Source organism: Neovison vison, chromosome 11, assembly GCF_020171115.1.
Source record: "Neovison vison isolate M4711 chromosome 11, ASM_NN_V1, whole genome shotgun sequence".
Classification (NCBI taxonomy): Eukaryota; Metazoa; Chordata; class Mammalia; order Carnivora; family Mustelidae; genus Neogale; species Neogale vison.
Window position 1 is genome coordinate 184,174,514 of NC_058101.1, and position 14,045 is coordinate 184,188,558.

At 37.0% G+C, this 14,045-nt stretch overlaps 1 protein-coding gene across 7 annotated transcripts in view; it reads right to left on the reverse strand.

The window, feature by feature from the left end:
• The window catches only part of WRN (WRN RecQ like helicase), a 148,074-nt gene that overhangs the window by 126,744 nt on the left and 7,285 nt on the right, over positions 1–14,045 (reverse strand). For all 7 annotated transcript variants that reach the window (XM_044225425.1, XM_044225422.1, XM_044225426.1 and 4 more), the window contains one exon: positions 12,841–12,975. The gene's annotated coding sequence lies outside the window, so the exon portion shown is untranslated. The remainder of the gene's footprint in view (positions 1–12,840; positions 12,976–14,045) is intronic.

Here is a 14,045-nt window from a genome sequence, read left to right on the forward strand (position 1 = left end):
TTAGTATCAACTATATGCTTTGGCAGTCAAGTTATTTAAGGGCTGGTTTGATGGTCTAGTGTGAAAATTATTATGTTTAACCAGAGCTGAAGCTAAATGAAAGATAAGCCATCTATTTCATGAAGGTGGGCCAAGAAAGTATTTTCATGCACTACCAACATTTCCCTCAAAATAATTCTCTAGTTTTACACAGAGTTTCATTTTTAAGAATTAATCTTACAAAAAAAAAAAAAGCATTCCTCAGAAAGATTTATATACAAGGATAGTCATTCTTGTCATATATAGTAGTATTTAAGATATAAAATGTCATATACAATATTTATAGTGATAAAGATTTGAAAACAGTGTAATATCCAACAATGTTGGAGAAGTTAAATAATAAATTTTTACATCCGTAAAGCAGAGCACTATGTAGCCATTAAAAACATACTTGTAATTTATCAAGTGAAAAACCAAGTTAGACTCTAATTTTACACAATAAAAATGTGTATATTTGTATGTGTGTATATATATTCTATAGAAAAAGACATTTGTATACATACACATATAGAGGCAAACATTTACATATATACACATACATATTCTATATTTTTAAAGGTGTGGAGCAACGTATACCAAAATATTAGTGGTTAGCCCACAACTGCAGATGGCTTTTTATTTTCTTCTTTATACTTTTCTATATGTTTCAAATTTTCTGTAAGAACATGTGTTACTTTTAGCAATCAGGAGGAAAGTATGCTAAAAAAAAAAAGGGGAAAGGTTGATTTTGTGGTTTTTTTTTTTTCAATGAACAATCAAGGCTACATTTTTTATACTCTAGAGCAAGAGTTAGCAAATTCTTTCTCTAAAAAGCCAGACAGTAAATATTCTAGGGCTCAGGCAGATTGTCTCTGTTTGGAACTATCAAGTCAGACATTGTGGCGCAAATGTCATAAATAATACTTAAATAAGCATGGCAATGTTCCAATAAGACTTTATAGAGAATGAAATCTAGATTTATGCAAATTTTGCAAAATTTTTCCTTTTGATTTCTTAGCCACTTAAAAATATAAAAACCATTTAGCTCATAGTACAAAAACAAGCAGCAAGTCAAATGGGACCCACCACAAGTTTGCCAACTCCTGCTACAGAACAGACAAAATGGTCTAAGACTGTAAAATGTCCAATGCTACTGGCATTAAAAACTACAGTTTTTCTTTAAATCACCATAATACAGTGATAAAACAGTTAATAAGATAAAAATACCTAATAATAATAAAACTTCTTAGTAAAACCTTTTGATATATTACTTGCAAAATGGACTTCATGATACCTGAATGGGTAGGCTTACTACTCAGGGTTAGTAATATTACCTGATTAAATGTTAAGAGATTATCTCCTAAAACTAGGAATTAGGTTTTGAAAAAAATTTATCTTAAAAGATTTTATTTGACATCAATTAGACGGAACACTGTCTACTGCAGGCACTTTTACTGTCCATGGCAAAAGAAACATATCAGTAAGATTCAAGATTTAAGTTTGACCAAATACAGGAATTTAGACCAACTGTATCCCATATTAACTAAGAAGGGATAGCTTTTTAATTACCTAGCTTTTAGATCATACTCTACTTCACTCTATCAGAGTAGAAATTCATCTCAAGAGCACATTTTTCTACTTAAAATGGTATCCTCTTCTAAAGAATGGATAAACTAACTCCTGTTCCATAGAAGCTGGGTTTCACTAGATTAGCTCAGAGATGTCTTTGCTCCTAAAACCTTCAACTAATGCTGGGGTGCCTGGGAGACTCAGTGGGTTAAGTCTCAGCCCTGTTGGTTTCAGCTCAGGTCAGGATCTCATGGCTCCTGCAATGGAGCCCTGAGACAGGCTTGCCACTAGACATAGTCTGCTTGATATTCTCTCCCTCTGCTCCTGTGCTCCTCTGCCCCTCTGCCCCCTTCTCCACACTGGTTCTCGCTCTCAAATAAATAAATAAATAAAAACCTTTAATTAAGGTAAGGAAACTAATACCTACTGTTACCATGATAACTGACTTGCCTAATTGCTTGAGGGCTAAACTGAATAAAGTATCCAAACCTTCTTTAAAAGCATCCAAAAAAAAAAAAAAAAAAAAACACTGGTTTTCAGAGCCATGAAGAAATTATTAGTAAGTAGTGAAATATTTAACTGTTAGGCAATTACCTTGTTTAACATGAATAAATTTTCACCTACTACTTAAAATGGTTCACCTCTATTTTTTTCAAAATACATGAAGACTAATCTGATCAAATACTTTTTTGGGTTTTTTCTAAGATTTATTTATTTATTTATTTATTTGACACATAGAGAGAGAGATAGAGAAAGAGAGAGAGAGAGAAAGCGCGAGCTCACAAGTAGGCAGAGAGGCGGGGGGGGGGGGGGTGGCGGAGGGGGGCGGCGGGGAAGAAGCAGGCTCCCTGCTGAGCAGAGAGCCTGATGTGGGGCTCAATCCCAGGACCCTGAGATCATGACCTGAGCCGAAGGCAGAGGCTTTAACCCACTGAGCCACCCAGGTACCCCTGATTAAATACAGTTTTATAAATTCTGATTATTTAGTCAAAAATCAAGAATGTTTACAGTGACTCCGAAATTTGCTAACAAAATGTCATAAAAGAGTAGTTTTAGTACATAAGCTATAATTTTAATTTCTCACTTCTGGTATTTATGCAAATTTTGAAATATCCATTGAGTTTCACAATATTCCTCTAAGGAAGAAATCTATCACCATCGCTGTATAACAAAGGAAAATGTGTCAAAAAGGATAACTAATAACAAGGACTAGCTAATTTTGCAGAAATTAGCAGACTACTCTAATGGTAAAAATTATGCTGTGAAGAGGTAGGGAAGTAGAATGGAAAGAAATCTGTACTTAGAGTCAGAAAACTCATATTCTCATGTTGCTTTGTGTCAAGAAAAACTATCCAAAATTTAAAAGACAAAGAGAGGCAGTATATCCTTTCAATGTCATAAAGGAGCAAGCACAATCTTAATCAAAGATGACTTCATTAGAGAATAGACCTTTATATGACTCGCTATTTACTACTGTTCAAAACTGAGGCTCTGTGAAGTTACTTGTTAACTTGCAAAATTTTGTCCAGTAAAGGTACAACTGAATTCTGCCCAGTAGAAAAAATAATCTGAAAGGGTATGCTTTTTACTGCTCTGTAGGGATGGTTTTGTATCTAATCCAGCAATTTTATTCCAAAATTCTTTCTCCAATATGTATATGTACCGGTCAGTTTTATGTGTCAACTTAATTAGGGGGTTACCCACCCAGAGCTAGTCAAACACTATTTCTAGGTGTGTCTGGGAGGGTGTTATCAGAGGAAATTAGCGTTTAAATAGGTAGACTTTGTACAGAAGACTGCCCTCACCAATAAGGGCATCATCCAATCTGCAAAGTCTCAAAAAAACTAAAAGGCAGACAGAGGGCAAATTGTGTCTCCGTTCAAGCGGAAACATCCATCTTCTCTCGCCCTCCCACATCAGCACTCCTTCCTCAGTTCTTGGACTGTCATACTAGGAGGAGAACTAGATTACTCGCTCCTCTGCTTTGTAGGCCTTCAAGTTTGGACTACAATTACATGACTGGATTTCCTGGACCTCCAGCTTGGAAGAGCAAATTGTGGAGTTTCGGCCTCCACAATTGTATGAGCCAATCCCCCACAATATATCTCTTTCTGTACATCTATACATATCTACTGGTTTTGTTTTTCTGGAGAACCCTAATCCACTGTATCTTTGTTCCTCTTTGAAACAAATTTATCTCCTGCTGGTTCCCTCATTAATGAGCTAAATAATGTGACATATGTTCATTCTGTATTTGTATGAGAACCAGTCTTTAATATTTTGGAAAATTATACTTTGATGCTTTGCTACTTGGTATCCATGTGATCTTGGACAAGTCACTTTACTTTTCTATTTCATTTCCTCATCTGTAAAATGGGGTTAAATTCCTACTATATTACTTGCTTTATTATATTATATTATTTTTTTATTTTTTTAAAGATTTTATTTATTTGACACAGAGAGAGAGAGAGCATGAGCAGGGGGGAGGAGAAGAGGGACAGAAAGAATCAGATTCCTCACTGAACAGGAGTCCCGAGGGGAGCTTGATTCCAGGACCCTGGGATCATGATCCCAGCTGAAGACAAACGCTTAACTGACTGAACTACCCAGGGTTCCTATATTACATTATTATTAAATATTATATTACCAGGGGTCCTGGGTAGCTCAGTCATTAAGCATCTGCCTTAGCTCAGGTCCTGACCCCAGGGTCCTGGGATGGAGCCCCGCATCGGGCTCCCTGCTCAGTGGGAAACTTGCTTCTCCCTCTCCCACTCCCCCTGCTTGTGTTCCCCTCTCTCACTGTCTTTCTCTCTGTCAAATAAATAAATAAGATCTTTTAAAAATAAATAAATAAATAAATGTATTACTTGCCTTACTGCATTAATATAAACAGTGATAAACAGGATGTCACATCTTTTAATCTACAGTTATAGTAAGTTGGTATATTGAGAGTGTTAGCTAGGATGTAACAGAAAGTTACTCAAATCAGACGCCTGAAACCTATCAGCAGAAGGGAGAAGGGGAAGGGACAAAAGCAGGGAAGGAATGTGTTTTGTTTTACAGAACCAGCAGTTGGACCAATAAGATACCCAGCCAGATGGTTTCAGCTAATAGCCCCTTGCTAGGTGTTTCACCTGATAGCTTCTTACATGAGACAGTTTGAGCCACCTTGGACTGGTTGAGGACCTAAGCAGAAGCCCCAAGTTGTCTTGAAGTTATCCTTAACTCGTTATAATATGAAGATATCCTTCTCTTTTTTTCTTTTTTAAGATTTTATTTATTTATTTGACAGAGATCACAAGTAGGCAGAGAGGCAGGCAGAGAGAGAGGAGGAAGCAGGCTCCCTGTTGAGCAAAGAGCCTTATGCGGGGCTCCATCCCAGGACCCTGGGATCATGACCTGAGCGGAAGGCAGAGGCTTAACCCACTGAGCCACCCAGGTGCCCCTGAAGATATCCTTCTACAGGGGAGTTTTCCCTCCTTTTTTCAACATACTATGGATGCACTAGAACGCTGACATGCTAGGCATAAACAGTTGAACTGAAGTGCCTAGGTAACAGAATATGTGTAAGTTCCTTGATGTATATACAAGCTCCCTCCCTCCGCCCCCAAATACACATATACCAACCCCACAGGGAGACAGTGCTTTGAGAGCAATCCCCCTCTCTCTTACTGTATGAGGTAATAAAGAGTTCTTTGCTTTCAATACTTCCTTGTGTTGTGTTCAATTTTTTTTTTTAAGATTTACGTATTTATTAGAGAGAGAGAGCATGAGTAGGGAGAGGCCGAGGAGCAGATGGAGAGGGAGATAATCCTCCAGCAGACTCCCTGCTGAGCATGTAGCCTGATACTGGGCTCAATCATAGGACCCTGAGATCAAGACCTGAGCTGAAACCAAGAGTTTAATGCTTAACTGACCAAACCACCCAGGCACTGTGTTCAATTTAATGTACCCCAAGGAGAGAACCCTTTGAGTTCAGTTACAATAAAAATTATGATAGATCTTTTACTACTATTATATCTCATTCTCTTTAGTGTACCGAGAGGAATCAAGGAAAGACAACCAAATTCATACCAACTAGACAAAGTTTATAAATTTATCAAAAATTAAGCACTGAAGTGCTTCAGCAATAGAATGTTCTTTTAAATGATAAGTTCAAAGAGAGAAAATGGATTCATTTATCCAAGAAGACTTCATTCTTACCCATCAGACCTGACCCAAGGAGCAATGGATTTCGACATGAATCCACTTTTTTTGCATCTGTAACTATACTGTACAAACTGTATTTAGGAAGTTTCCAAATACAATCTAAATTACAACAGTAATAATCATATACTCATCTAACTTTCTGTGTATGTAGAAAGTAATAAGAATGAATTAAAAAAGAAAGTGTCAATGATTTTTAAGATGGGATTAATAAGTATTTAAAAAAAAAAAAACCTAACACAGCTTATAAAACCAAAGCAACTTAAATGTTTCAGCAGTTCAATTTGGTTATCTATGCCCTAATTTTGGTTAGATTCTTTGAGTTTCACCTGTACAATTATGTTCTTTTTACTGAGAGGCAAATTCTAGTCATGAAGTCTTTCAAATTTAATCAACAATGCAATGAACTTTAAAAATTCTGGGTTTGCATAAAACTTCTAAAAGAAAACAGGCAGTTAGCTTTTGGACATCAGTCGTAGCAATATTTTTGGGATCTGACTTCTCAGACAGGGCAACAAAAGCAGAAAACAAAACAAAAGAAAACAAAACCAAAAAACAATTAGGACTGCATCAAACAAAAAGCTTTTGCCCAGTAAAAGGAAACCACCAACAAAACAAAAAGGCAACCTACTAAAAAGGCAACAGAACAAGATATTTGCAAATGATATATCCAATAAAAGATTAATATTCAAAATATATAAAGAAATCATACCAAAAAATCTGATTAAAAAAATGGGCAGAGGACCAGAATAGACATTTTTCCAAAGAAGACATACAAATGGCTAACAGACACATGAAAATATGCTCAACATCAGTAATCATCCTGGAAATTCAAATCAAAATTTGAGATACTACCTTACATATGTCGGAATGGCTACTGCCAAAAAGACAAGAAATAAAAAATGTTAGCAAGGATATAAAGAAACGCAAACCCTTGCGCGCTGTTGATGGAAATGTAAACTGGTGTAGCCACCTCAGAAAACAGTATAGAGGTTCCTCAAAAAATTAAAAATAGGTACACCAAACAATCCAGTAATTTCACTGCTAGGTATCTACCCCCCCCCAAAAAATGAAAACACTAATTCAAAACCACCTAGAGCATTTTATTGTATATAACGTTTATTGCAGCATTATATACAACAACCAAGATAGGGAGCAACCTAAATGTCCATCTATGGGGGAATGGACAAAGAAGATATGGTATACAATGGAATACTATTCAGCCAAAAAAAAAAAAAAAAAAAGAATGAGATCTCACCACCTATGACAAAACTGATGGCCCTGGCAGATATTTTGCTAGGTGAAATAAGTCAGAGAGACAAATCCTATATGATTTCCCTAATATGTGAAATTTGAGAAACAAAACAAATGAACAAACAAAACCAAAACAAGACTCAGAAACACAAAAAACAAAATGGTGGTTGCCAGAAGGGGGGGGGGGGTTCAGGAACAGCCAAAATGGACAATGGGGATTAAGAGGTACATTCAGTTATAAAATAATTAAGTCAAGAAGATGAAAAGTACAGCATAGGGAATATAGTTAATAATACTGTAACAACTTTGTATGGCAACAGATGGTAACCATACTTATCATGGTGAACATTTCATTCTGTATATACAGTTGACCCTTGAACAACATAGGGGTTATGGGCACCAACCCACCACACAGTCAAAAATCCACCAATAATTTTTGACTCCCCAAAACTTAACTACTAATAGCCAACTGTTGGTGGGCAGTCTTACTGATTTTATAAACAATTAATATGTATTTTTTTAGGGCGCCTGGGTGGCTCAGTGGGTTAAGACTCTGCTTTCCGCTCAGGTCCATGATCTCAGGGTCCTGGGATTGAGTCTCGCATCAGGGTCCCTGCCTAGTGGGAAGCCTGCTTCTTCCTCTCCCACTCCCCCTGCTTGTGTTCCCTCTCTCACTGTCTCCCTCTATCTCTGTCAAACAAATAAAATCTTAAAAAAAAAAGAGAGAGAGAAAGAAAATCATAAAGAAAAGAAAATACATTTATACTACTGTGACTGAAAAACATTCATGCACAAGTGGACACATTCAATTCAAACCCATATTGTTCAAGGGTTCATTTTAAGTGTCAAATCACTATGTTGCACACCTGAAACTTGTAACATGTCAACTGTACTTCAAAAAATTCTGGGTTTGCTTTCTTTCAATTTATTATGTATTTTCTGAAAATATAACCTCACCCTTTACATTTATCTACACTTACCAATATACTAGCAACTACTTTTTTTTTATTAGCAACTAGTTTATACACACACACACACACACACAATCTATAACTTATTGTAGAAAATATAATTTATAAGGTATTCTTCTGCATTGTTTTTGAGAATTCTTTCCACTTTTCAATGTACTAACAGGAATAGGAGGGGGTAGAGGAAAACAAAGAAGAACCAAAGAATCCGTGACAAAGCCCTCATTAAATCCCTAATTAAAGAGGCTTTTAAGATTTTCATTAAACTGTTGCTAGATTTCTGGTAATCTTAATTTCTTCCCAAATAACCCAGGCAAGCAAATCAGAAAAGCTAAATAAAACTACTTAGAGGATTTTTAAAAAATATTTTGTTTATTTATTTGACAGACAGAGATTACAAGTAGGCAGAGAGGCAGGCAGAGGTGGGGGGGGAAGCAGGCTCCCTGCTGAGCAGAAAACCCCACGCAGGGCTGGATCCCAGAACCGGAGATCAGGACCTGAACAGAAGGCACCCCTCACCTAGAGCATTTGGTTTGGATAGTAAGTCACTGAAATTTGAAAAGTAATAGGATGGGGGTTTTTTTGAGATTATTTATTATAGATATCACCAAATGTTCCTACTACCAAGTATTATATATGATTGATATTAATAAAGTATAAATAAAAATTTATATTAATAAATTCAATTGAGATAAAGTATAAATGAAACCAATCAAATAAATATAATAAAATGCCATTAAAACACTAGCAACAGGGAAAAAAGATAAATGCCTCTCTCTATGCTGTGTCACTGTGAGAAGCCACACTGCCCATAAACCAGGAACACAACTTGACCTGAACTGAATCCATAGCTCAGTGAAATGCTTTATAACTGAATTTCACTATCCAACTGAATAATTCATTATTTTTAGTGAATTTCCTCTGTTCTGTAAGTAGCTACAGCCAGTCAGCTGAAATCAACCATTATAAACTGGGAAATGGTAGAGAAAGTTTTCGAGTAAGTCAATTTAAAGTTTGCTTTTAGGCTGCCTATTTTTTCTTTTATATTTATTACTGTTACTTCACATGGCCTGAGATGAAATTGTATAGGACTCATTATCAAGGGTACATTGATGGATGCCCATCCACCATCCATTTCACCCAACACCCATTTTATGGCCGTAAATTTAATTTAGAACAGACCAGTTATTTACCCACAAAGGCAGCATGCTTCAGGAAAGCTGCCCTCACTCCCAGCTCCCACGGTAGACCCAAGTGATCTACAAGTAATCCCATTCCCTTTGACACAGTGATGATTCAGAAACTCAGGTTAAACTCAGGGCATTCCCCCAAATTTGGTTTAAGAATAAAATATACAGGGGCGCCTGGGTGGCTCAGTGGGTTAAGCCTCTGCCTTCAGCTCAGGTAATGATCTCAGGGTCCTGGGATGGAGCCCCGCATCAGGCTCCCTGCTAGGCAGGAAGCCTGCTTCTCCCTCTCCCTCTGCCTGCCACTCTGCCTGCTTGTGCTCTCTCTCTACCTCTCTGTCAAATAAATAAAATCTTTTCAGAAAAGAAAACAAAAGAATAAAATATACAGGGGCACCTGGGTGGCTCAGTTGGTTGGGCGTCTGCCTTCAGCTTGGGTCATAATTCTAGGGTCCTGGGATTGAGCCCCACATCAGGCTCCCTGCTCCAAAGGGAGCCTACTTCTCCTTCTCCCACGGCTACTCCCCCAGCTTATGTATGTGTGTGCGGGCGCCCTCTCTCTCTCTCTCTCTCTCACACACAAATACATTTTTAAAGAAAAAAAAAGAATAAAATATACAACTTTTTTTTTTTTAAGTAATCTCCACACCTGATGTGGGGCCTGAGTTCATGACCCTGAAATCAAGAGTCACATGCTCTTCTGACTTGATTTAGGGGTAGCCAGGTACCCCTAAAATATGCAACTTAATTCAGGCCAATGAGACACAAAGAGGAGGGTTCCTCTAAAAAATACTATCTTGCAATGATAAGAAATGCCCTCTGCTTGACAATGTGAAGTCTGGGCCTTCTACACCCTTTTTGCCACTATAATGGAAGTCAGCTTGAGGAGAAAGCCATATATACAACATACAGAAGAAGACAATGATGAGAATGGAGCCATAGTCAACAGATAAAATCAGTCTACTAGTGAGTCCTGCCTCAGGCTTCAAGTTACATTTTAATAATAAATTTCCTCATTTTTTTAAGTCTGAAAGAAGTTTTCTGTTCCTACATTCTAAGTAATACACAAATATAAATGAAAATTAAATTGTCATTAATCCTTCCCTTTAATCTCTCATCTTAAAATAAATTATAAAGCTAAAATAGCCACACAAAGCATACAATAACAAAAGTTTCATAACTTGGTATATAGTTTCAAAACCTTTAAAAATCAGAGTACAAATCAAAAGTAACAGTAAATAGCAATTTAACAGAAACTTCTAACAACTAAATGGGAGTAAAATTTAACTTCAGGATGCAAAGCTCTGCCCTGGGTTGAAATGCAGCACTGCCACACAGAAAGAAAAAAATGCATGAATTTTATTTATTTTTTTTGGAGGGGTAGGGAAGGACGAGAGAGAGAGAGAGAGAGAGAGAATCCCAAGTAGGTTTCAAACCCTGCATGGAGCCCAACACAGGGCTGGATCCCACAACCCGAAGATCATGACCCAAGCCAAAATCAGGAGTCAGGTACTTAACTGAGTGAGTCGACCAGGGGCCCCAGAAAAATGCATAAATTTTACAAGATCAGTAAATATCAGAGGAAGAGTGAAAAATAAAAATAAAAATGGAGACTGGGTAAAAAAGAAATTGGGAAATTAATATACAATTCCAAAAGCAACCGTAATTTTATCCAACGAAAATTTTTTCTAAGAACCTATCTCTTAAGACAGGGTGACTGTACATAAAATGAATAAAAGGAAATATCAGCAGTTTTGTGATTATACACCCCCTAGAAGGCAAAAGTTATCTTCCGTCCAACTGTCTTTCCACTGTACTTCAATGCCTTCATTTTTTAAAAAATATTATTTACTTATTTAGGGGAGAGAGAGAGATGGAGGGGGGGCAGAGGGAGAGAATCTTCAAACAGACTCTCCACTAAGCACAGAGTTCAATGAGGGGCTCACTCTCACCACCCACAAGATCATGACCTGAGCCGACACCAAGAGCTGGACACCTAATGGCTGAGCCACATGCCCCTTCAGCAACTTCAGTTTATGAATGAACAGCAAAAGCAGATAAGGTTCCAGTAGGTGATGACACATGCTGCATGTCAAAATTTTTAGGAGAAGCGGAAGAGCTTCAGTATTTTGTTCAATGGCTTCTATTATTGCTACCACACACTAGGAAGGTCCCATCCCTCTTTCTCCTTGGCTTCAAAGACCCTAAAGAGAGGGTGACTCTATGCTTTCCTCTGAAAAACTGGCCTATCAGACAAAAGATGGAGGAGATCATAAAATGTAGAGATAAGAACCTGAAAGTCTGAAAGAAACAAAGGTTTGAAGTAGGCTCAGGAGAGAAGGTCACACTGGCTTCACTTATTTTGGGGAGAATATGAAATTAGTCCAATTGCTTATTTTCCCATAAAGAAATTATTAAAAAACCACCCTCTTTCTTAATTCTCCCATAAAATTAAGCATTTTCTCAAAAAAAAAAAAAAGAAAGAAAGAAAATCACATTTAGAAAATGCTGACTACTACTACTAACCAGATTTTATAAGAGATAAGCGTAACTTTTACCAAAGAGCTAAAGTCTCAGGGCACGTGAGTGGCTCAGTTGGGAGAGCATGCAACTCTTGATTTCAGGGTTATGAGTTCAAGCCCCATATTAAGCATGAAGCCTATTTAAAAAAACAAGAACAAAAACTAAAGTCTCCTAAAATAAATAATTTCCCCCTGTATCTCTAAGGCAGGTAATTTACCCCTCAATTAAAAGGAACAAATACTCTGACCGGATTCACAATAAGCATACCAAATTAAGTCCTTTTCTGTATACGAGCAAGGACCAATTAGAAAATATAATTTATATTTGAACTCAGCAAAAAAAGCAAAAATGACAATCTACTGAGAAATAAACCGAACATAAAATATATGAGACCCAATTAAAGACAACTAGAAAAGTCTACTAAGATGTCCAAAAAGGGCTAGATAAGACACACTGAGCTCCTGGACAGTTAGTCTCAAAATTATGTTAATTACATCAATATGCTCAAGAAGCAATACCAAGAAAAAAATGTCAACATGATTTTTCATCAAATCACACAGATTTATATTAAAGTTCTCTAGGAAGAGAAAATCCTCAGAAGTAGCAAATATTTTTTGAAAAATAAGACCAATAAGGGAAGCTCACTCTAAATAGGAAATGGTACAAAACAATAGTAATTACAATCATGTGGAACTGGTACAAAAAGAGATATAAAACAAGGGAATAAAATATACCATGTCCAGAAACAGATCCATGTAAATACAGAAATTTTATATACAATAAAGGCATTTGCCATCTTTATTTTTTTTTTTAAGATTTTATTTATTTGTCGGAGAGAGAGCATAAGCAAAGGGAGTGGCAGGCAAAGGGAGAAGCAGGCTTCCTGCTGAGCAAGGAGCATGATCTGGGACTTGATCAGAGGATCTGGGACCTGAGCCAAAGGCAGAAGTTCAACCAACTGAGGCACCCAGGTGTCCCATTTCTCATTTTCAGAAAGAACAAAGTATTCAATGAATGCGGCCAACAAAACCGTCTATAATCCTGATATATTATTATCAGCAAAAATTTAAAAGATTAGTCATATATATTTGCAAGAGAAGAAAAACTGGCCTTACCATTTTCAAAGACATTTCGTAGAAGTTATCAGCATTTTAAACTGCATACCCTTCAAGCCACCAATGGTATCTATCCTATGGAAATACACGCACACATGGACCAAGATATATGCAAAGGATGTTCATTACATCAATCTGTAATAGCAAAAATACAAGAAGCAATTAGTAAGGTAAAATTAATAGTTAAGTAAACAATGATATAACCATAAGATGGCATAATAAGCAGTTAGTAAGAAAACAGAACTACATGTATTCAGATGACAAGTTCTATAACTTGTGCTCAGTCAAACAGGAAAAGCTAAGTGTCAACAGTAGTTACCATTTAAATTTCAAAATACAAAATGACATTCTGTGTACATATAAATGCAAAGAACAATCCAGGAGGATACATATCAGTTAATGGGGGCCCCTACAGGGAAAAGAATGAAACTGAAGTCAGGTATGAGAATGGAGAGTTTGAACATTCTATAGTTTGTTTCTCAAAAAGCATCTCTCTCTCTCTCCCGCCCTTCCTCCTCCCTCCAGTCTACCTCTTTTCTTGTAATCTGAGAGTAAAAGAGCCTCTGTAAATAATGAAATCAATAATGATTTATACTTTTCCAATCTGGGATCCTGAAGATAAACAAATTCTCACAGTTTTAGTAAAATCAAGAATGAGAGGGGCAAAACTAGGCTGATTATCCTAATACTAGAAAAGAGGGTAACAAACCCATTTAGTCCTTCCCAACCACCCCCCTAGTGTATAATAGCAAAGCACTTTCGAAGAGAATGACCTCATCACCAGTACCAGGAATGAAACCCAACTGTTTTAAGGTCAGGGGGGAAGTCCTATTCCACCTGCCACACAACTGACTCAGGGGCAGGAATTACAACCTACGTCTAAGTTCTCTAGTCTGTATCCCTTGTCTAACTATAAGATCCAAAGTGATCCTCAGGAGTCTCTTTCCATGGTATGGGAAGGGATGCTTTTGCTACTGCTACATATGAAGGAAGAAATATATTACCAGGGTGGATGCACACAGCCATCATACAACTATAAAAGAAATCACCCCGAAGGTAAAACACTTTCATGCCTTCCTTGTAGAAGAGGGTCAGGCATGGCCAGAAAAATAGAGCCCTGACTGAACTTGCCTGCAGGCCACTCTATTTCAGGGTGTATCAATTAAGCAGGCCAGTAACCTTTCACTGCTAAAGTCAACTTGACG